This window comes from Passer montanus, unplaced genomic scaffold (genome assembly GCF_014805655.1).
Source record: "Passer montanus isolate IOZ18808 unplaced genomic scaffold, ASM1480565v1 scaffold122, whole genome shotgun sequence".
Taxonomy (NCBI): domain Eukaryota; kingdom Metazoa; phylum Chordata; class Aves; order Passeriformes; family Passeridae; genus Passer; species Passer montanus.
Genome location: NW_024358945.1, coordinates 72,226 through 93,188, shown reverse-complemented (window position 1 = coordinate 93,188; position 20,963 = coordinate 72,226). Strand labels below are relative to the sequence as shown.

General features: G+C 43.5%; 1 protein-coding gene across 3 annotated transcripts in view; it reads left to right on the top strand.

Moving 5' to 3' along the window:
* The first annotated feature begins 11,121 nt into the window (after positions 1–11,121).
* LOC120497140 (solute carrier organic anion transporter family member 1A2-like) overlaps positions 11,122–20,963 on the top strand; it is a 45,142-nt gene continuing 35,300 nt past the window's right edge. Inside the window, exon 1 of one of the 3 annotated variants that reach the window (XM_039698279.1) lies at positions 11,122–11,187. The gene's annotated coding sequence lies outside the window, so the exon portion shown is untranslated. Of the gene's footprint in view, positions 11,247–19,734; positions 19,811–20,963 lie in introns of those variants that run through there. The other 2 variants (XM_039698278.1, XM_039698277.1) reach the window with 2 other exon arrangements.

Genomic DNA, 20,963 nt, shown 5'->3' with positions numbered 1-20,963 from the left:
GGCTGGGAGGCTAGAGAGACACCTCCCCACACCCAAACCCACCCCACCTCTCTTTCCTTTTCCCGAAGGACCGCCGTGTTTTTCCCGACGGCGCGTCCCCCCTGCCCCGCAGCAGCGGCCCTGCAGCGCCCGGGGGCGATGGGTCCCGCTCCCTCCTGCAGCCCCCGTGCAGCGCCGAGCCGGAGCTTCCCGAGCCGGGGAAGCGCTTCCCGAGCCGGGACAAGCGGCTGCCGGCCGGGCGGGATGAGCCCGTGCTCGGGTCAGCGCCCGGGGCCGCGCCGAGCCGCGCTGTGCGGGGCGGCAGTGTCACTGTCCCGGGCCACGGGGACAGCCGGGGACAGCCGGGGACAGCCCCCACACCAAAGTCCCAGCCTGCCCAGTGCCCCGTGCCCGCTCCGGAGCGGCGATTCCAGGCGGATCCGTCCCTGTGCCCTGTCCCGCTCCGGAGCGCTGTTTCCCGGGGATCCGGGAGGGATGCCCGGAGCGCTGTTCCCATGGGGATCCCTCCCCGTGCCCGCTCCGGATCTCTGTTCGAGGGGATCCCTCCCTGTCCCGCTCCGGAGCTCTGTTCCCGTAGGGATCCCTCCCTCTCCCGCTCCGGAGCGCTGTTCCCAGGGTGATCCCTCCCTGTGCCCGCTCCAGGGCAGTGTTTCCCGGTGACCCCTCCCTGTCCCTCTCCGGAGCGCTGTTCCCCGTGATCCCTGTGCCCTGTCCCTCTCCGGAGCGCTGTTTCCCAGTGATCCCTGTGCCCTGTCCCGCTCCGGAGCGCTGTTCCCGTAGGGATCCCTCCCTCTCCCGCTCCGGAGTGCTGTGCCCATGGAGATCCCTCCCCGTGGCCGCTCCGGAGCGCTGTTTTTCCAGAGGATCCCTCCCTGTCCCGCTCCGGAGCGCTGTTCCCATAGGGATCCCTGTGCCCTGTCCCGCTCCGGAGCGCTGTTCCCGGGGATCCCTGTGCCCTGTCCCGCTCCGGAGCGCTGTTTCCCGGGGATCCAGCCGGGATGCCCGGAGCTATGCTCCCCTCCCGGGCTGCAGTGTGGGAAGCGCCCCGGGCAGCGCCAGGAGGGGATTGCTGCGGATCATCTTACGGCTCTGCCGGGGCTGGGAGCTCGGTCCGGGCTCGGTCCGGGCGCCGCCGCTGTGCTGCTCCGGGCGCTGGAAGCGCTGCCCCGTGCCCGGGCCTTTTGGGCTCTTATAGGGCTCTCCGGGCTGAAAACACCGCTGTTAATCATTTCCGCTGTCAAACAAAAGGACGTTCTCATGAGAACTCGCCGCAGTGTGAGATAAAGGCAAGGCCGTGCAGGGGGGTAATCTCTGCTGGGTGGGAGCTGATAGCAGACTCCTCACTGCATTTTCTACATTTTGAGCTCACCCTGAGGCCAAGGGTTGTGTGCAGGACGGGGAAGACCAGGCTGTACCCGCGCTGCAGCACACGCCTGAACCTGCCGAGCCAGGACAGCTGCTCTGTGCAATGCTCATTCCTAAATGTTCTGCTTAGAAATGCCTCCACAATGTGCTTATTAACTCTATTGTCATTTCAGTGCATTCAAAAGCAGAGTTTAACTGCTTTTGGTGCATTCTTCAACAGGATATCCAGATATTAGCATGTTTTCTTTATTTCTGCAATGATTACTGCTAGGATTTTCCTTCTAGAAACCTCTGTGTGCCAAGCATTGTAATTTTGACACATTGGACTTGAAAATAAATTAATTCCTAGTTAAATAGCAGCTAAATGAATGTTTTGTTCCGTCATAATATTTTTGTTAGTTGAAACTACAGCAGTTAGCAAAACATTCAGGAGTTTGCCAGTGAAAATATGTTGACTGGGTTCTGCTTTCATTTCTGTGAGTGCGAGTAAACATTATTACCATGGATCTGTGAGAAGTTTATTTTGCTTCGCCTCTTACTGGAACACTAATCTTTAAGCTTGCCTTTGTTAGGGGAAAGCAGAAAAGATGTGAGCCTCTAAAGAACACTTCATTCATGAGCACTTTCCATGAGACTTGCCGTGTCTGAGATGACCTGTGATCCTGATGGTCTCTTTAGTTAATTCACAGCCAGAAAGTGCTTCAGTTTGTTAAGGATACAGTTAGTAATTCGTGTAGATAAAATACATATGGACTTCTATAAAATATATGAACCAAACCGGCTGCACATGGGTGGAGGGGGGGTAGGAATTTCATTGTCAGGATGGCGAAACCTGACAAGGAGATTCCATGACATTTACATGAACATGAGAAGGAAACCTCGGCTGCGCAGGAGATGGGCATTCACGGAGGCATGTGCCCAGAGACGCCCAAAGATGATGGCCCGAAAATAACCTCGGCTGCACAGGAGATGGGCATTCACGGAGGCAGGTGCCCGGAGACGCCCAAAGATGATGGCCCGAAAAGATACCCATCTGAGATAACCGGAGCCATCAGCACCTGCCCCCTGAATACAGGATTACTGAAATCGGGAAATGCATTGATCACTTCCCAGACTGAGGATATGTGCAGCCCGGACTGAAGAAAAGAACCAACTTGAATACAAAAAACTCTAAAAGAAGAAAAAGGGACTCTGTCACGGACAAAATAAAGAGTATAAGAACTGCAGCCTCGGAGCAGCCAGGGTGGAGGAGGAGGATTTGATGCTGAGACGCCCAAAGATGATGGCCCGAAAAGATACCCATCTGAGATAACCGGAGCCATCAGCACCTGCCCCCTGAATACAGGATTCCTGAAATCGGAAATGCATTGATCAGTTCCCAGACTAAGCCTGGACTGAAGAAAAGAACCAACTTGAATACAAAAAACTCTAAAAGAAGAAAAAGGGACTCTGTCACGGACAAAACAGAGTATAAGATCTGCTCCCTCGGAGCAGCCAGGGTGGAGGAGGAGGATTTGATGCTCTAGAGGCCAGATCCACGTCCACCCAGCCTATCTCCCGGGGGTGTTGTGCTGTCAGGTTGATTGTCGGCTGTCGGGACTGTAATACAGTCGCAAATAAATTCTTTTTCTATTTTATTAGAATTGGGCATATTTCATTTTTACCTATAACAAGTTAAGATAAATCATTATTGTCCTGTATGCACCTAAGCATGCCATATGAAGCCCTTCTAATTGTTTTTTGTAAGGCACCTGTATGTGAGTAGCTGACTGGGAGAAAAATGCAAATTTTGCATTTTTCAATTCTCGTACCATTTTGCAGGCCTTTTTTCTTGGAAGCAGACAATGTACTCATTTTTTAACCTCCCGGTGTGAAGGGACTGCTAATCTGCATGGAGAATATTTTACTTTATGAATAGTATGATTTGTTCTGGGATTGGTGTATTTGCCAAATAAAATATTAATGTAACACCCTTTGTGTGGCTTGTGTTAGTGCTAGCTTTCCAAAATGAAATCTGGATAGCTCCCCATTTCTTTAAGATTGTCTGGAAAAAAGCAAATACCCAAACAAGCTCGGAATTTAGAAAGAGGATAAAAGACATATAAAAAGTATAATTGGACCAACCGACTGCTGAGGGAAGCCAATATAGTTTCCCCAGAAATGGGGAATCCTGTCAATAACATTTAAGGATTACCTGAGTCTTGTGGCCACTCTGTAGCCCACCCATTGTGAGTCAACCATGTGGAGAGCAAAACAATAGCTGGGATGGATGTGTTCTGAGATATGGAGCAAGGCCTGCGTGCTCAGGGAGAAGAGCACAGAGATTTCCAGTGTGCACAATGAGGTGGTGCATAGCAAAAATGCAAGCCAAATGTATGCAATATAACAGTAACCTAATTCTTTTATTCTTGGGTGTAATACCTATTCATTCTCCTTCTCTAATTTGTGTGGTTAAAGCTTGCTTCTCACCTGGAGCAGAGATGACACCATTTATCATTGCCCTGGGAAGCACAGTGACAGTTCCATTCTGTTACCTAATTTTCAGACCACAGTTGTGTCACTTCCCATTGATTGTCACTGCCTGTGGCAGCCTGGATTAGTTCTGCCAGGGAAATTTACAGTATTAAGGGTCGTGACACTGCTCTCTTTGCAGGCACCCTCTTCCCTTGTCACCTGGACAGATGATCATCAGTGAAGAGAAGCCCGGCTCCAGCTAGGTCAAGCACAGAGCCACCTCAGCATCTGGCTGGTAATTCAGCTGTGGGAAGTGATAAGCTTTCAGGACAGGAAATTTGGTTTTCCCCATATAGCTTTATATTTGCGTATGTGTTTTTCCCTCCCTCCCCTCCTCTCTGACATCCTTGTGACGGCCAGCGTCACTTCATCATCATCTCCTGCTGCCCTGACCACTCACAGGTGCTGTTCCCAGAACAATGCTCCCTCTGCACTATTAATACAAGACTCCAGGTTTTCTAAGGTGGCAGCAGGAGCAGGAGCACCTCTGCACTATTAATACAAGACTCCAGGTTTTCTAAGGTGGCAGCAGTACTTTTTTGGCAGAGCAGGAGCGTGTGAGGAGAGCAGTGGTGCTTGAGGGGGCATGGAGGCAGAGCTGCCCTCAGAGGGGAACGAGCCTGGAGCTGGGGTGACCCTCATGCAGTCTGTGCCTCCCTGTGGGTCCTGGCTGAGGGGGTGATCAGCAGCCCCAGGTATTCCGTGTGGTGATCCAGGTGCATCCAGGGAGTCTCTCCAGCAGGCACAGCTCCAGGGAAGGGCACAGGAACAGGTACATGCACAGCCAGAGCTTGCATAGGGCTCCCAGGCTGACAGCTTTAGCTCCAGGGAAGGGCACAGGAACAGGTACATGCACAGCCAGAGCTTGCCCAGGGCTCCCAGGCTGACAGCTTTGGAGGTCCCAGTGAGGGACCATCAGGGAATTCCAGCCCATGAGTGCCTGCCAAAAATGTCTTTATCTGCATGGTTTGTACATGCAGATAAAGACATTTATACATGTCTTTATCTGCATGTACAAAAGACATGCAGATACAGGTCTGCATGTACATCTCCAGCTCTTTGCACCTCTTGTCCATCTCCTGGTGCTCTGCTCATGCTCATCGTGTAGAAGCCTCTAGGCTGCCTCCTGGATTTGGGCAGCAAGTTCCAGTGGAGATCAATCCCTGGTGCAATGCTGGGTGTATTTTGATTCAGGGGCTGCTGCCAGAAGGGTTGTTAGCAGCCACCCTTCAAATGGGTTTGCTGCCTCCCCCTGCAAAGTTTCAACACGCCATCAGTGCAGGAGGCAACTGGGAATTTAGATGTGGTCAGAGATGCCCTTTGTTCCTCTGCTTGTGGGCCAAGATTTGAATCATCTACCTCTGGAAGAAATAGCATGTAAGTTAACATTGTGGATAATTCCAGAGCAGCTGCTTCCACCACCTTGTGTCTGCAGAACATTTTTGGGTATCCATTCCAGCGAGCTGGGCCCAGCAGTGTCCCTGTGTTGATGTGGCCAGGCAGCCCAGGGTATCCACACATTTTATATATTTATAATGTTCACTGCTTATTTAGTTATGTACAGGTAATTCTTCCCAGGCTGATCTTCATCTAAGATAAAGATTTAACCTTCAATTTTTTTTAAGTGTTGTGCTGTCTCCTGACTTGCTGTGTTAGTGTTGGGTAAAGGAAAAAGCTCCTATCCATGCAGAGTCTTAACTGTGCTTTAAAAGAATAGCCTAAAACCACCAGCTTTTGTGCTTCTCTTTCCAAGCCTGTATGTTGGCAGTGGTTCTGACACTGATAATTTTTGATTGGTAAAACAAATAACATTTGGGCACATTTAGCTTGATAGTTCCCTTAATGTAGTCTTGTCACAGAGCTAAACTCGTTTGTTGATAAATAAAACTATCAGAACTGAGACAGAGACTTCTTTTGTGAACAGATTTATTTTTCTGTCCTTTCTTCAGGGGCTTATGCTGAACAATGTAGTGCTTATTATAGATTAAGTTATTTTCTGCTTTTCTGCCACAGGTGCCTTGCCATTGAGAATTTAATTCAGTGCATGGTTTCTATGTAGTGTTTTAAAACTCTGAAATTTTGTTATTTTACTTGGCTTCTTACTGCAACACAGAACACCATGCTCTCCATGCTCTGTGGTGATATCTGTGATGTGCAACACCATGGGATATATACAGATAATTCTATGTATGGACACTTACAAAACTCTGGCTGTAGTTTTGCCATAAGTAAGAAGTTGCACTCTAAACCAGGGATTTAGTAGCATTGTGACTATAAAATAGATTTACTTTAAACACATCTGGTTAAGCAATTTATTTTTCTGTGGTTATTTTTGTGTGTGTAGGGGTTTTTTTGTTTTTGTTCTGTGTCATTCATTTTTATGGTGTGCTAAGACCACTTTCATCTCAGGATCTCAAAATGCTTTCCATGTTTCACATGTAAGCAAGTGGTGGCAAAGTCATGCTGTGGTTTGTAGTTCTGGCAATGGAGCTGATAATCTTCTGATTTTCTGTGTTACTTTATTTTAACTGTACAGAAGTGGTAAGCCTGTCTCAGGTTGCTCTAACTGAGGACTTAATGAAATGAGTAAAAATTCTACTATTTGCAGAGATCATAAGGATATTCTGTAGTGACTGCAGTTTTCTTTCAAGATCTTTGTAGGCCACATTGCTCTTTCCTTTTGACAAACTCATTTTTGACAAATTTATTCTTTCCTTTGTGGGGTCACCTCTTGCGCTGCACAGAACAAAATTTTTCCTGGAATGTTACCAAGTTTTGCATGGCTTGATGGCTCTGCATGTTTTCCCATCAAACATATCTGTTTGCCAACATGTGTCTCTGGATAAATACGATGCTTGCACCTGAAAAAGCAGCCCTGGCTGATGTGGAATTCAAACCAAACTCAACAAAGGCTGCTAGCAAGGGGAAAGTGCTGCTCCACTGCTAAGGAGATACATAGAAGAATATTTCAAAATCCTAAACTTCAATTATTTGTTCTTCCTACCTGGAAGTTGATTCTCCTCCCCTGACCTTGATTTCTTACAGCAATGACAGTTTAAATACTCCATAATGGAGAAATATCATGGATATGAGACTTCTGCAAATGTCATGTGCAACTCAAATCTCATTCTTGCAGAACAGAATAGCCCCAGAAGGAATCCCCTGTGGAAAAAAAAACTGAGTAAAAGGTATAATTCGTGGTGTTTTTAACACATGCAGGCCCAGAGGTTGCTCAGGAGGCATCCTGATCAAGAGAGCTTTGCAGCTGGAGATGAATTCAGGTATCACCATTACTTGTTCAGAGCAATGGGCTTAGAACATCTGGTGGTTTAACTCTCAGTAATTGGAAACACCTGGTGACTTAGGGCTGCAAATCACTTGTGCATCTTTGTCTTTAGCACAGACATCCCATTAGAAAAGTTGTGTATTCCCACACACAGAATGAAACAGACCAGAAAACCCTACAACATTTTAAGGCTCTTATTTAAAAAAAAAAAATTAATGTCTGACAAATCATAATTCCAACAGCACAAGACAGGCTGAAAGGAAAATTGCACTTAGCAACTTCATAGAAATATTTAGAGTGATAGAAGAACTTGGGTTAGAAAGGACCTTGAAATGAATCTCATTCCACCCCCCTGCCATGGTCAGGGTCACCTTTTTGCCCGAGCACACATCTCAGAGCCCCATCCCACTTGGCCTTGGGCACTGCCAGGGATCCAGGGCAGCCCAAGCTGCTCTGGGCACCTGTGCCAGGGCATCACCCCCCTCACAGAGAAGAATTTCCTCCTTTTATCTAATCTAAACATACTCTTGTAGGAATGCCTCAGCAATTCCCATGTGAATAGCAGCAGAGGGACAGGGATTGTCATTCCGACACAATGAGGGCTGAGTATTGCCTGCTTTAAACCTCTGACCAGTCTGATTTACAGGAAAATAGAAAACGTTTCTCTGGTGTTTGTAGGAAATTAATTTACAGAATGTATGTAGGAAACGTATTTTGAGGTGTGGCATTTTAAGATGAGTTCTGCTTAGGCTGATCTGTAAATAGTATTGGAATTGGAGAAAGAATGTTGCAAGTTAAATGTGTTTATCATAAAGCTTTGCAGTAACCAACAAAGTAAACAAATTTTCCTTTTCTGAGCAAGTGTGGCCAGTATTCATGTGCCCATCAAAGTGCTGCACATAAAGAAAAGCATACTTCTTGTCTTCTGGCCTCTTGCTTTCTGACTGCATAACTTTTCCCTTTCTCTCTGTCCCTTTCTCTCTCTCTTAATTTCAGGAGGAGAAACTCTTCTGCAAAGTTTTTTTCATCAGTCCCTTTTGATGATTCATTTTCCTGTCATTTAACTCTGCTGGTGCATCAGAGGTTGAACTTGATCAAAGTTTTTGTTACATGAATTTTTTTTCTAGGAGCACGATGCTATCAGGATCACTTTCTCCTTTGTCATGTAATTTATCTGAAAAGGTCAGCATGACCCTATCTTCTGGGCAGAATTCATGAAATTATAAATATGTTCATCTCGGTTTAAAATAAAAATCTTGTTTGACAGAAAAAAGCAGGACCTTAGCAATCACCTTGTTGGGATCTGGAAATGGGGGCTTATGTAAGTATGAATAATATGAGCATTAACTTTGCAAAATCCACATTTAGAAAGCCTCTTTCAAGTCACAGACAACTTTTGCATTTGTTATTTATCATTTTTGGAAAATATTCTCCAGTAAATACAAAATGCCTGTGAATTTACTGATGGCAAAATGAAGGACTGAGTCAGGAATGTAAGCATCACAGTTCTGGCTGCAAGCCACCTTCGTTTACAAAGTCAAGGAACAGATTTCTGCTTTTAAATGATCTCTAATTTTCCTTTCTTTTCAATATGTGATTAAAAAAAATACAACGGTGTTAAATAGCACATCTTTTGCAACCTGATTCTGAGAGTGCTTACCTTATTTAGGTATTACTCTTTAAAATTACCATCAAAAAGCAGTGAGAAACTGGAAAGTGTCCCTTGGTCTTTTCACATCCACAAACAAGCCTTTCTCCTCAAAAGTATTTTGACAAATAAATCTGCTATTTCATGTACCCCACTATTTACTGTTGGACATTTGCTGTGTTGACACAGCAAACAGTGTTCTTTTCAGTGCAGAGAATAATAACAGAATTGTGTGGCTTAAAGCAAAAGCAAAACACTTGTTGACTTTGTTGGGCACCCTAAGGCCTTTGCTTAATAATCACATTTTTCAGAGAAAGAAGTATTCACATTTTATAGAAGGTTCATCACAGGTTAAGTACAGGTCAATTTAGAAGTGTGATTTACCACAGCATACATTCACAGAAGTATTTTCGAAATATTTTGTGTTAGAAAATAAGCATATAGCATATTGTATAGCAATAAGCTGTATAGCCAGACAGTACTGCTGATAAATGAAAAATGCTGATACAGTTTCTGAACATTGATGGGCTGAGTAGCTGTTATCTTTTTTTTTTTTTCCTTTTTCCCTCCTGTCTTTCTTTTTTTCTTTTTTCCTTCCTTTCTTTCTTTTTTTTTACATTCATGGAGGCTTTTATCTTTGTTTTGATAGTATGTTGATTATTTCCTTCCTCCTCTCCCCCAGCTCAGCCTTTCCACTAATTTTGCTGGTTTGTGCTCCTCTGCAACCTGTAGCCATCAGATACAGCAGTCTGTAGAGTTATTGTTTGCCCTGTATTTAATGCAGCTTGACCCTTTTTAATCACTTGTGTCGATTCTCATTGCTGGTATTTAATTCAGGGAGTCAGTCTGTTAACCTGTAGCAAATCTGTTATTAACTGGATTCTCAGTTCAGTAAGAAAACTTTAGGATTGAATTTGATTACACAGAAATGGAAGGCTATCTCAGAGGCACAGTGATAATAAAGAAGGACTTTTCCACATTCACAACCATCTTAGCAGTTCCCTTCTGGCTGGCACTGCTTCCTTGGTGTGAGCAGTGCTGGTTGGCTGCTGAGAGAAAATAGGAATTGGTTGGCTGGTGGAGAAAACAGGAGTTCAGTGCCAGACTCGTGCAAGAAAGGAATGAGCTCGTTTCTACCTATGGATTCACAAAATGCCTTTCCAGATTCCAGATTTCCTTGTCAGCCATAGCAGAAGCAGGGCAGATAAGGGCTTTGAGATGTGCAGGCAGCCCAGGACCCTTCAGGGTGTCTTTTCCATGACAGAGGTGTTGAATCATGACAGCCAAGGGCTGAGAGTGGTGACCCCACGTGGAACTGCCCATCCCTCAGCAGAGGCTGAGCCTCAGCCCCACGCTGGCTCCCAGGACTGCAGAAGCAGCAAGGACAGCTCCAAACTGCTCTCCTGGCAGGAGGAAGGAGGCAGAGGAGCCTTGTGCCCTGCTGGACGAAGCACAGGCATGCTGAGAATTAAAGTGTGCTTCCCTCCCTGCTTTGTCCTCCACCTGGAGGTTGTTCCCAGCCAGAGGGGTCACAGTGTGAAGGTGTCCCTGCCTTTCCCCCCACAGCCTACAGCACTGCCAGCATCTGGGATTTTCAAGGGAGGGTGGTGGGTGACCAGGCTTCTCTGACTCTGGTTTCCACACTTTATGGGGAACCTTAGGAAGAAAACATTTTTCCTGCTCTCCAAGCATTTTGCCCTTGTCTTTGTTTCCCAAAAGTTTCAATTTCTGCAGAAATACACTCCTGCTGACTTGCAGGAGTCATCTGTGGGTGTTATTGCAAGTGTACACATACATGTATGGTCACAGTTTTTGTCTCTGCACCTTCTTTTAAGCCTTCTTTGCTGCCCCTGTTGCTTCTAGAAGTTGCCACTATTCTGAGGAGGTTTCTGGCACTAAGTGAAACAGTCAGTTTGACTTTTACACACAGTGTAAAACCTGGAACCCTGGCCCATGGGTGAGGTGTTTCCTCCTGGCAATGCGTGTGCCTTGAGGTTGAGGCTTCCTTTGCACGTGTTGAAAAAGCACAAAAGAAATATACCTCAGGACTGTGACAATGGTCTCTTGCTGCCCACTTTGTGGGGTTTTTGACTAATGCCCAGAGGAGATAGCAGGGTGGGTTTATTTCCTCAGGAGTTCTCTGTGCATTTTGCCTTTCGCTGTGCGTGACCACCTCCTTTCAAGGGCAAACAAACTTGGCTGCCTTCCTGGCTCCCAGCTGCTTTTATTCCCAAGTTTTCTTTGAAAGAGAGATGAGCAGCTGGAGCACTGAGGGGGCCTGGGCGTGGGAGGAGGGAGGAACCCGGGGCAGCGAGGGGCTGCAGCCCTGCCTCAGCCAGCTCTGAGCCGTCTGCCAGTGCAGCCTGCAGCGAGGGTGAGTGTGGTGGCCACCAGCAGCCCGTGCCTTGCCACCGAGGAGCTGCTGGTGTGCAGGTAGAAGGGGGGGATGGGGTCACTTTTGCCAGTGGGGAGGTGAGAAGGGCGCTGGGTTCCCAGCAGAAGTGACTTTTCATGTTCTTGTCACAGCACAGGCTCACAGCAACCATTCCCTGGCTGAGCCTCCTCTGTGGAAATCCATGCTGCTCTGGGCTTCACTGGGAAACTGCTATTTCCCCTTTCCTTTGGGTTATATTCCAGCTGTGTGGGAATTCAGCTGTGTACTGTGTTCAAGTGTGCAGCCAGTCTGGCCACCTCTGTTTTCCTGTGATTCCTGGGCAGCAGCAGCTGCTGGCTGCAGGATGCTACTCCAGGTTTAAAGATTTCAGATTCCTCAGGTGGCGTGTTTGTGGTGAGATGCAGCACAGCAGGGCACTGCCCGTGGCTCTCCAGAAGGGTTTGGGGGTTTATAGATTTCAGATTCCTGGTTCCTGGGTTTCAGATGACGTGTTTGTGGTGAGATGCAGCACAGCAGGGCACTGCCCGTGGCTCTCCAGAAGGGTTTGGGGGCAAGGGGCTGCAGGGCCAGTGTAGGAAAGTGCTCTCTGGTTAATAGAGGAATTAAATTATTCTTCGTCTGCTTAGAAAGGCAAAAAAGCCCAAAGTTTCTCTCCCAATTTAGTATAGAAACACCTCATAGGACCTTTTAGACTTCACCTCATACCTGAGGCTGTCCAACTAGACAGAAGTCAAGAAGTCCCACCTAGGTAATTCACTAGAAAGAGAAAAGAACAACAAAAAATTTAATTCTGTGGTGTGTTTTAGCAGGAAGAAACCCTAACTCAGTTTTTCTCTATGAGAACTTTATTATTTTATCTTTTATTAAATATTTTTTCTGTTTCCAGCACTACCTCAAAAACCACCCTACTAATTTTATGCCTTTCAGAATAGCTGGGCTGTCTGGGGTGAGAAGTTCTCAGAGCTCATAAGACCTGGCTCAAAAAGAAACCTCTCAGGCCAGGAGAGCAGGGCTCATTCCAGCAGGAGAAGGCTCTCTTACATCTATTTACTGCTTATTTGCACAGCATAGATCAGTGCAATGGGAGTGCTCTGTGGCTGCATTAAAATAGCCTTTTATGTAGTAAAAAGTAAAAGCATTATACTTATATCTATCTATATATATATATATTATAAAAGAAAGTGGATCAGTGCAATGGGAGTGCTCTGTGGCTGCATTAAAATAGCCTTTAATGCATTGGAAAGTAAAAGCATTATATTATATGTTATATATCTATTGTAAAAGAAAGTGGGGGAAACAGCAGAGGTTTAAAGAGTGTCCAAGTGACTGACACAAGCAGATGCAATAAAGGGTTAAACAGAGAGTGATAATGGGTGATATTCAGTGATATATCCTTAGACAAAATATTCCTGCTTTATCCTCAGCTTGGGCACTCGGGCTTTGTTGGGACTGGCCTTGTATTTAAACATTGCCTGATATGTGGTGTGTGTGACTTTGGTACTCAGCTTTGCTTTCAAAAGTCTGAAGATTTATGCAGATTTCACTGTCAAAGACGCTGTTTTGTAAAGAAGAATTCCACTGTGCTCTGACAATCCAAGCTGGTAGTGACAGCAAAACATGTTACCCAGAGGAAATGTCTTTAGAAGCATATTCACACCACCACTGTAACTTTTATGTCTACATTCTTGTCTGCTTACAGCCACAGTGACATAGTTAATAGTTTGTTTATTTATTATTTACTAACAGTGTTTATTTAGCAGTGTTTAATAGGTTTGAGAGTGTAACACCATGGAAAATGATGGGGCAGGTACACAATTTCTTTAGAATTTTAGCTTGTCTTTTTCAGTTTGAAACACCAGGCATTTTTCAAACAGATATTTCAGGGAGAGATTGTGAGGCACAGAGTGGCACCCAGCATGTAAAATACATGTTCACAGTCTGTGGCAACTCATTTGATGGATATTTTGATTCCTGTGATCAGATATTGTGCAAACTTTGAGGGGAAAAAAGAGATTTTATGGGACATGGAAGACACAAGCTGATGCCACAGACATTAATGCTAGTTCTGTAGTTCTTTAATTCTGTAGAAATACAACCCAACAAACTCAGGGGTCTTACTTGGTGAGTGAACATGCACTGGATGCAGATACCTGGATTAAAAAGCATTGTTCAGCTCAGTTTTGGTTAGAACTGCAGCTCATTTCATCAGAATGTGACAGATGTATTTGTATGAGGAGGAAATTCACAGTTATGTTTCACTTTCTGCTCTCAGCAATTTATAACCTAAGCATTAGTCACCTACCCAATCTCCAGTCCCTTCCAGGTTATATAAATAAATATAGTCCAATATACAAGCAGTGAAATTTATGGCCACTGGTTGATGTCACTCATGTCTCTTGCTTGTCATGCTGAATAGAGGGTAAAAAACCCAATTCCTTAAAACATGCACAGTCTTGTGTCTTTCTGTAAATATTTAGCAGCAGTAGACTAAATCCTGCAGACTTGTTACCTAATATGATGATTGAATAGAGAAAGTGAGATTTTCCCCTCTAGAATAAAACCAGTTCCTGTGTAGAAAACCAAAGAAAACCTGTCCAAAGCATGTGATCTTCTTTGAGTCCTGCGAGTCAGACAGAAATGTTGTTTCTTGGCCTGGTGAGTCCCTGAGATGCATTTTGGTCTCAGAAATGCAAAAGTTAGCTCTACCACCTATAGACATGCCTTTACCTTAGCTGTTCTCTGTTTTCACTTACATCTCTGGCCTAAGTTGCATCATGCTATCCTCCATTTTTCCCTACTTTATCTGCAAGGTCAGTGATCACAATATTAATAAATTAATAAATTATCCTTATTTCATTCTTCCCCACCTCCCAAAGCAGGAAATAACATGTGTCCTGATTTAAAACTCTTTTGATATTTTTATTTTTTTTTGGCAGTCATCATAGAGAATTTTGACAAAAAGATAAAAATAAATTTTATTATTAGTTTTGGCAGGGCTATTATAAATAATAAAATGTTGGGTTGGTCAGCTGAAGCCCAGCAAAAACTGGGAACTTCAGTGTTTTTTCCCACAAATGAAATGCAAAGAAGGAGTTCCGATTTACCTGAAGCTGCAGGACTGTGCTGTGCTGTGCTGTGTTTAATCACGTGCATGCACACTGATGTACACAGGGTGTGCAGGAAATGGCCTGAGAGCCAAGGCCCTTCTGCTGCACAGCTCTCACAAATGTCAGGTTACTTTTATTAGTGATGCAGGTGAGCTGAAATAACTCTGCTTTGGGGTTTTACATTGACTCAAGTCATTTCCTGGTGTACAAATGTTTCATCCCAGCCAGGTTTTGTAGGAAGAAGCATTTGGAAGATGCTCTGGGGCACTTGGTGGGATTCTTGGAGCAGCCCTGTGCAGGTCCAGAAGCTGGACTTCAGTGATCCTTGTGGGTCCCTTGAACTCAGGATATCCCAGGATTCTGATTTGTGCTTCATGGCTTGGTAGCGATCTTAACATAATTATTACTTTTCTGAGAAATCACATCAGAAATATGCACCCTCCAGTTTGTTAAAGGAATTAGGAAATACCCATGCCTGAACATGTGGTAGAATGCTTTTGAAGGAGAGTACAGATTCATTAAGGCTGAAAACTCTGATACAAGCCTGAAAATCTCTGTGACTTTTAGCCGATTTTTTTTTTTTTTAAGAAACAAAAATGTATTCACTGAAATATGCACCCTCCAGTTTGTTAAAGGAATTAGGAAATACCCATGCCTGAACATGTGGTAGAATGCTTTTGAAGGAGAGTACAGATTCATTAAGGCTGAAAACTCTGATACAAGCCTGAAAATCTCTGTGACTTTTAGCCGATTTTTTTTTTTTTTAAGCAACAAAAATGTATTCACCCTCTTCTTCAAAATGTTGTTTTTGGCCTCAGTGTTGGAAAACTCTTTTGTGCCATGTTGGTCACTAGATGAATCCATGTTGTTTGTGCATGTTGCTTGGGTTGTACATTCAGGTCAGGCTGTTTTTGTGACTGCATCTGTGAAGCTGGGTCTGTGAGCAGATTTGGAAAACATTCTGTTATCTTGTCTGTGCTCTGCTGTTTTCACAGCACTGTTTAGTTCACTGGTTCTCTCCTCCCTTCAAACTTTCCCAAAACAAGAAGGGGAGAGGGAAAAAAGAAGAAAAAGCCAGAAATTAATATTGCCTTAAAAAGGAGGAGATTTGCCTGTTACAGGGCCAGCAGTGCAAGCAGCACTTCCTAGAGGCAGCCTGTACCCCCCAAATGTGTGGAGGAAAGAATTAATTTGAGGTTCAGCTTCTCCTCAGCTGGGCTCTGCAGCGAGAGGGGAAACCCTCCTGGAGGGAGTGATCCTCCTGCAGAAGCTGTGGAAGAGTTCTGCAGCACAGCCCCTCTTCAGGGGATCCATGGGCTTGTCTTTGCTGAGGATTCCGGGGTGCAAAACGATGAAGATAAAATTAGAGATGCACCAGAGGATGACAGGAGGGCCCCTGTGCTTAGGTCAGCAGCACATAAGGGACAGGAAAATGCAGTAAAATTATTGTGTCTGCTGGATTGAGGCCTCAACTCATGCATACCCTTCTGGGCACACAGTGATGGCTGTTTTTGCTGACAAAACCCTGTCTCAGCTGTCTCCCTCCTTTCAGACGTGGGGGCTGGTCCAGCTCAAGGTGATCCACGGGAAGCTGTGCAAGGAGAGGGTCAGGCTGGATATCAGGAGGAGGTTTTTCACCCAGAGGGTGGCAGGGCACTGAACAGGCTCCCCAGGGAAGGGGTGACAGCCTGACAGAGCTCCAGCAGCACTTGGACAAAGCTTCCAAGCACAGGGTGGGATTCCTGTTCTCTGCACAGCCAGGAGCAGGACTTTGGTGATCCTCATGGGAGCCTGCCAGCTCAGGATGCTCTGTGATTCTTTGGTGCTTAGGGTGTAGCTGATAGAAATCATCCTGAATAGTCATTCATTCATCTCCAGTGCTAATTGTTTGGTGTGAAAAATGGGGGAAAGTTGGGGTTTAAATGACTTCTGTTCACAGCTGGGAGCAGTGATTCACAGAAGTTATATTTGCTAAGATGTGGGATGAAGAGGAATAATACTGGGATGAAGCAGAGACTTATTTTGCAGTTGTTCAACTCCAGATAACATTTTTTATCAGGTCTGTGCTATGTTAGGCTCCCTCAGGGTGTTTGTGTTTACAGAACTAGCACTGAAGTGCTCAAAACCACATGTGGATTGTGCCATTTAGGGGCTTGCTGGATTGATAGTTGATGATCTTAGTCCTTTCCAACCTAAATGTTGTTAATGTCACTGTGTTTGTTCTGAAATCAGGAGCAGTGCTTAGAGCCAGTGAGGTAATCTTTCCTCTGAAGGTGGTCTTGACCCTCCCCTCCTGTCTCAGGCTGCTTCAGATTTGTATTTTCTCTGAGACAAAGAATATTCTGTCCCACAATCCTGGTTTTTCCTCTCTTCTTCCTGTACCATAGCACAGCAGGCAATTTAGAAATAAAAAAAGGTGGCTTTCAGTTGCTTACTGATCATGGACAAAGAAGTTATGTATTTTGCAACTTCAACATTATTTATCCCCTCCTTCTTTTTTATGACTCATTTCTTTCTTCCTTCTGTAAAACAATCAAATAGACAAATTACAAAAAATCCTTTTCTCTGTTATATGGCTAGTTTGACATGCAACACAGAATGATATTTAAAATGAATGATGTTTAAAAATGCCCCATATTCTGAAAGCTAAGCACCTCAGTGCTGCACTGACAATCAATCACGGGCTGCTGGAATTTTAGCACAATTCCCCCAGTGGAAGCAAGTCCCACTTTGACTCCTTCCAAAGGGGCTGTAAATGAATAAGGACTGACTCTGTTTGGAAAAAAAAAATCTGATCTGCCTCTTTTGAGAGTGTAAATAATAATAAGCATGTTCTGGGTTTAATGCTATTGTAATCCTATTGAGATTGCACTTCATTTGAAATTGATTCCAGGTATTTAAATTCACTTGTGTAATAATTTATTTATTACAACTCCAATTATTTTGATACATCCCAGCATAATAATCCCTTTTGAAAAGCAAAATAATAAATGTCTCTAGCTGTCCTGCAGCAGATCTCAGCTTACCTGTGCTATAATTATTTACATTAAGGATATTGTAAAAGAGCCTGTAAGAAACAGTTTCATTGTCTAATGCAGGATCAAAAAGAATTCTATAAGGTGGAGAGGGAAAAAGTTATTATAGTAGGGGTAGATCTAAGATTCTTAGTTTGAATAATTAAAACTATTTTGTATTTTTAAAAGCATTTCTAGGAAATAGTGACTTTATGGCATGATTGTTACTCTAGTCAGCTCTATTGTTAGGCTTAAAATGCATTTGAGTTTTTTCTTTTTATTCAGATGTTTTAGCATTCAAGGAGACAATTTTTTGCACAATGAACAGCAATTTTAACTATTGTTTTATCATCACTGTCTTGTTCTTTAGTGAGCTTTTGATGACATGACTTTTAACATTCATGGTGTGTATGATTCCTAGTTTGAGACTTTTTTCTTAACATTTTTTTTGTTAAGATTTTAAGATAGGTTTTAGTTAGAGAAAGAATTCTTAACTGAATCTGATAAAGGATAAATAGTTTTCACAGCAATTGCAGATGGAAACCAATTTGTCTAAAGTTTTCAGGAAAGCTAGAGAATCCAGATTTTTGTTCCTAAACTGAAGCTGAGTTTAGATGGTGGATTTCAGCTCTGAGTTTGAATCTGGCTCTGGAGCCTTACACAGCTCCACGAAAATATTTTGTTTTTCAGTGTGGGATTTTTTCTGAGCGTGGGAAAACAGAGATAACAGAAGAACAGAGCAGGATGATTGTGGCAGAAGTTGTCACCTCCCACAGAGAATTCAGTTTCGTGTGACTGCAGCCATTACTCTGTGCAGGGCAGGGAGAGGTGCCACTCCTCAGCCCAGCTTTTTGCTCGTTGCACTGCAGGGGGAATGCAGAGCTGCCCTTTTTCTGTGATCAAAATTAACAAAACAACCTTCTCACTGGGAGCAAGGAGCCCAGCACACCTGCCAAACTGTGTTTGTAAATTTGTCAAGCCAAGCTCCGTGGCTCAAAGCCAGCATCAGTCTAGAGGCTGAAGATATTCAGTGCAGGAAAAGGATTTTATTCAGGGTATCAATATATTACCTTTCAACCAGTGAAAGCCATTCAGGAAAATCCAGTCTTTCTAATAACTAATCCCATTAAATTAAACCTTCCCAGTAAATGGAAGCTTTGTCATCCTGGTGTTTAAAACTCTCATCAAGAGACTTATTTGTTTGAAAAATAGCCAATTTGTTTCATATAAATTGAAACTATTAATTCCAAATTTGCTGTTCAGTAAAATACATTTTATGTTTCATGAATATTGTGTGCTTTCTTAGTTTTAGCCTAAGCTTTTACAAGTGAAATCAATTTCTTTCCTCAACTCTATTCATCAGGAGAAAATCTAAATCCTGTCTTTTATGAAGCTGTCATAGTTCCTAAGAAATATTAGACCCTAGGGCCCACTATTCCATTTAAAACATTCTTCATGTTCCTGCAATCTTTTTTTTTAACAATCCTTCTGCTTGTTTGATGACTTTTACTCTTCCCCTTCTCATTTAGTGAAATTCAATATTATGTCCTTATTCTGTTTTGTTTTTAAACACAACTTCATAAAACATACTAAAAAAGCAGAGGTTTAGTAATTTTTAAAGGGAATATAGCCATGTTTATCACGTTGTCTGTATTCTTAATTTTCCTCTTCTGTATTTTCTGTTTGCTTGCATGTTGTCTGAAGGATGTAGGGAATCCAGATTAATTGAAAAAGAACCCAAGGTATGTAAGGCTGGATTCTCAAGTAATATTTACATCCCTGAAGAAGCTGAGAAATACATATTGGGATTTAAAAAAAAGCACAGAGGCACCTATTTTTTTACTTAAATATTCTGAAAATTCTGGTTATGCTGTTTGCAGAGCTGATGAAACAATGCTTAAATGCTTATTATTAATTAATTGTTATTTTTTATTCCCTTTAAAATCCATTCTTTTCCTGGCTCATCTGCTCAGGATTGTGCTTGTATCCAGGCTTGCTATGGCTAGATCCTTCTTCTCTGAGAGGCACAAGTGCAACAGCAGCAGGAAGGGGAGCAGAGCTGTGTTCTCCAGGGAATCTGGGGGAGGGAAAACAAGTTTCACTGCAGGAAGTTTCTCAGGCTGCTCTCGCTGATGAATTAACTAACCTAGCTCAGAGTGAAAGGTGGTTTTGACTCTGAGGTGTTGGTGGTGTGGGTTTTTTTACCAAATTTTTCCCTTTGATTTTAGTTTGAGCAGTTGATACCAAATGCAGATGAGATTGCTGTCACCTAACTCCAGTTATCTGAAAGTTAAGTGCTCGTTTTCAGCTAATTGTCTAGACGCTCTCTATCATCAGGGAAGAAATAGAGGCACTTCAGGTGTGATTAATCCCATCCTTAAATAGATGTCTAAGCTGGGATGAGTTGGAAGAAGCTGTTTTCCTCCAGCAGATAGCAGGGGAGCACTGGCAGCTGGTTAGACACAGAGGAGCTGGGGACAGGTGAGATGGTCCCTCTTCTCTCTCTGTGGTTTCACTGAATTTGGGATGGGAGTTCTATCTTTCAGTGTTTCTGGAATGGTTTGACAGATGCTGGTGTCAAATCCTGCAGATTCAGGAGTGAAGAAGGCAGAAATTAATGTCCCCAGTTGCCCTGTGCATGGGCAGCCTGTGCTTTGCTGGGTTTTTTTTTTTGTCAGATGTGGCTAAAAATACAAAAGCTGGTGCATAAAGCATTGCCCATATTCCAGGTTGGGATCAGCAGAGATCAGCACCCAGGAAGGCTCCACCTGGGGACTCCTCTGCACAAACACTCCAGCTTTATTTGTGTTCTGAAATATAAATATTCTAACTGAAACACAAATTAGGCACACAGTGTGTGTGCAACATAAAAGTAACTGGGATGGAAAGCATTTCAAGCTGGCAGAAATATTAGGCAACTTTAATGCCATATAAAAATGGTTTTCTCAATAAAATTCAGGATTGAGATCATTAATTAGAACGTTAATGAAGGTTGAAACTTTCCTCAATGAAGAGGGTAATTAGTAACACTGTTACAATAGGAATCCTGTGCAGTAATTTTTATTCCCATGTGGGTTTTTTTTGAAATGAAGTGAATATGCCATTTAACAATAAATTTAGCAAAATTGTTTCTATTTGGAGGTATACTTTATAGCAGAAACAAACCAACTGAAGGCATTAATTAAACTTTCCTTTGCTTCTCCATGACTAAGGTTCTGCTGAATGTTTTTTATAATTAGACAACAATGTTTATTCAGATGACAGTGAGCCCTTCACTGAGGAAGTGTGGGCAAACCAGGTATTTATGTGATATAGGATGCCACCTCTATCAAAATTTGCTTAACAATTTAAAGGATTTTAAAGGTTTTTAAGCCTGCACTGATTCTGGGCTGAGATAGGAGAAAATAATACTGTCAGGTTCTCATTAAGGTCTGCCCATCTGTGAAATATTTTCCCTGGATTTTGGTAGCAATGTAAGTATGCCAGTGAAAAAAATTACTGAGTTTCTATGAAGCATTTCGGTTCTTGAACTACTCATTGTTTTTTTCTTTTCCCTTTGTTACTCTGGTTCAAGGAAAGGGATGCCCAGGGGCTGGAGTTTCTGCTAGATTGTTATCAGAGCTTTATCTTAGTC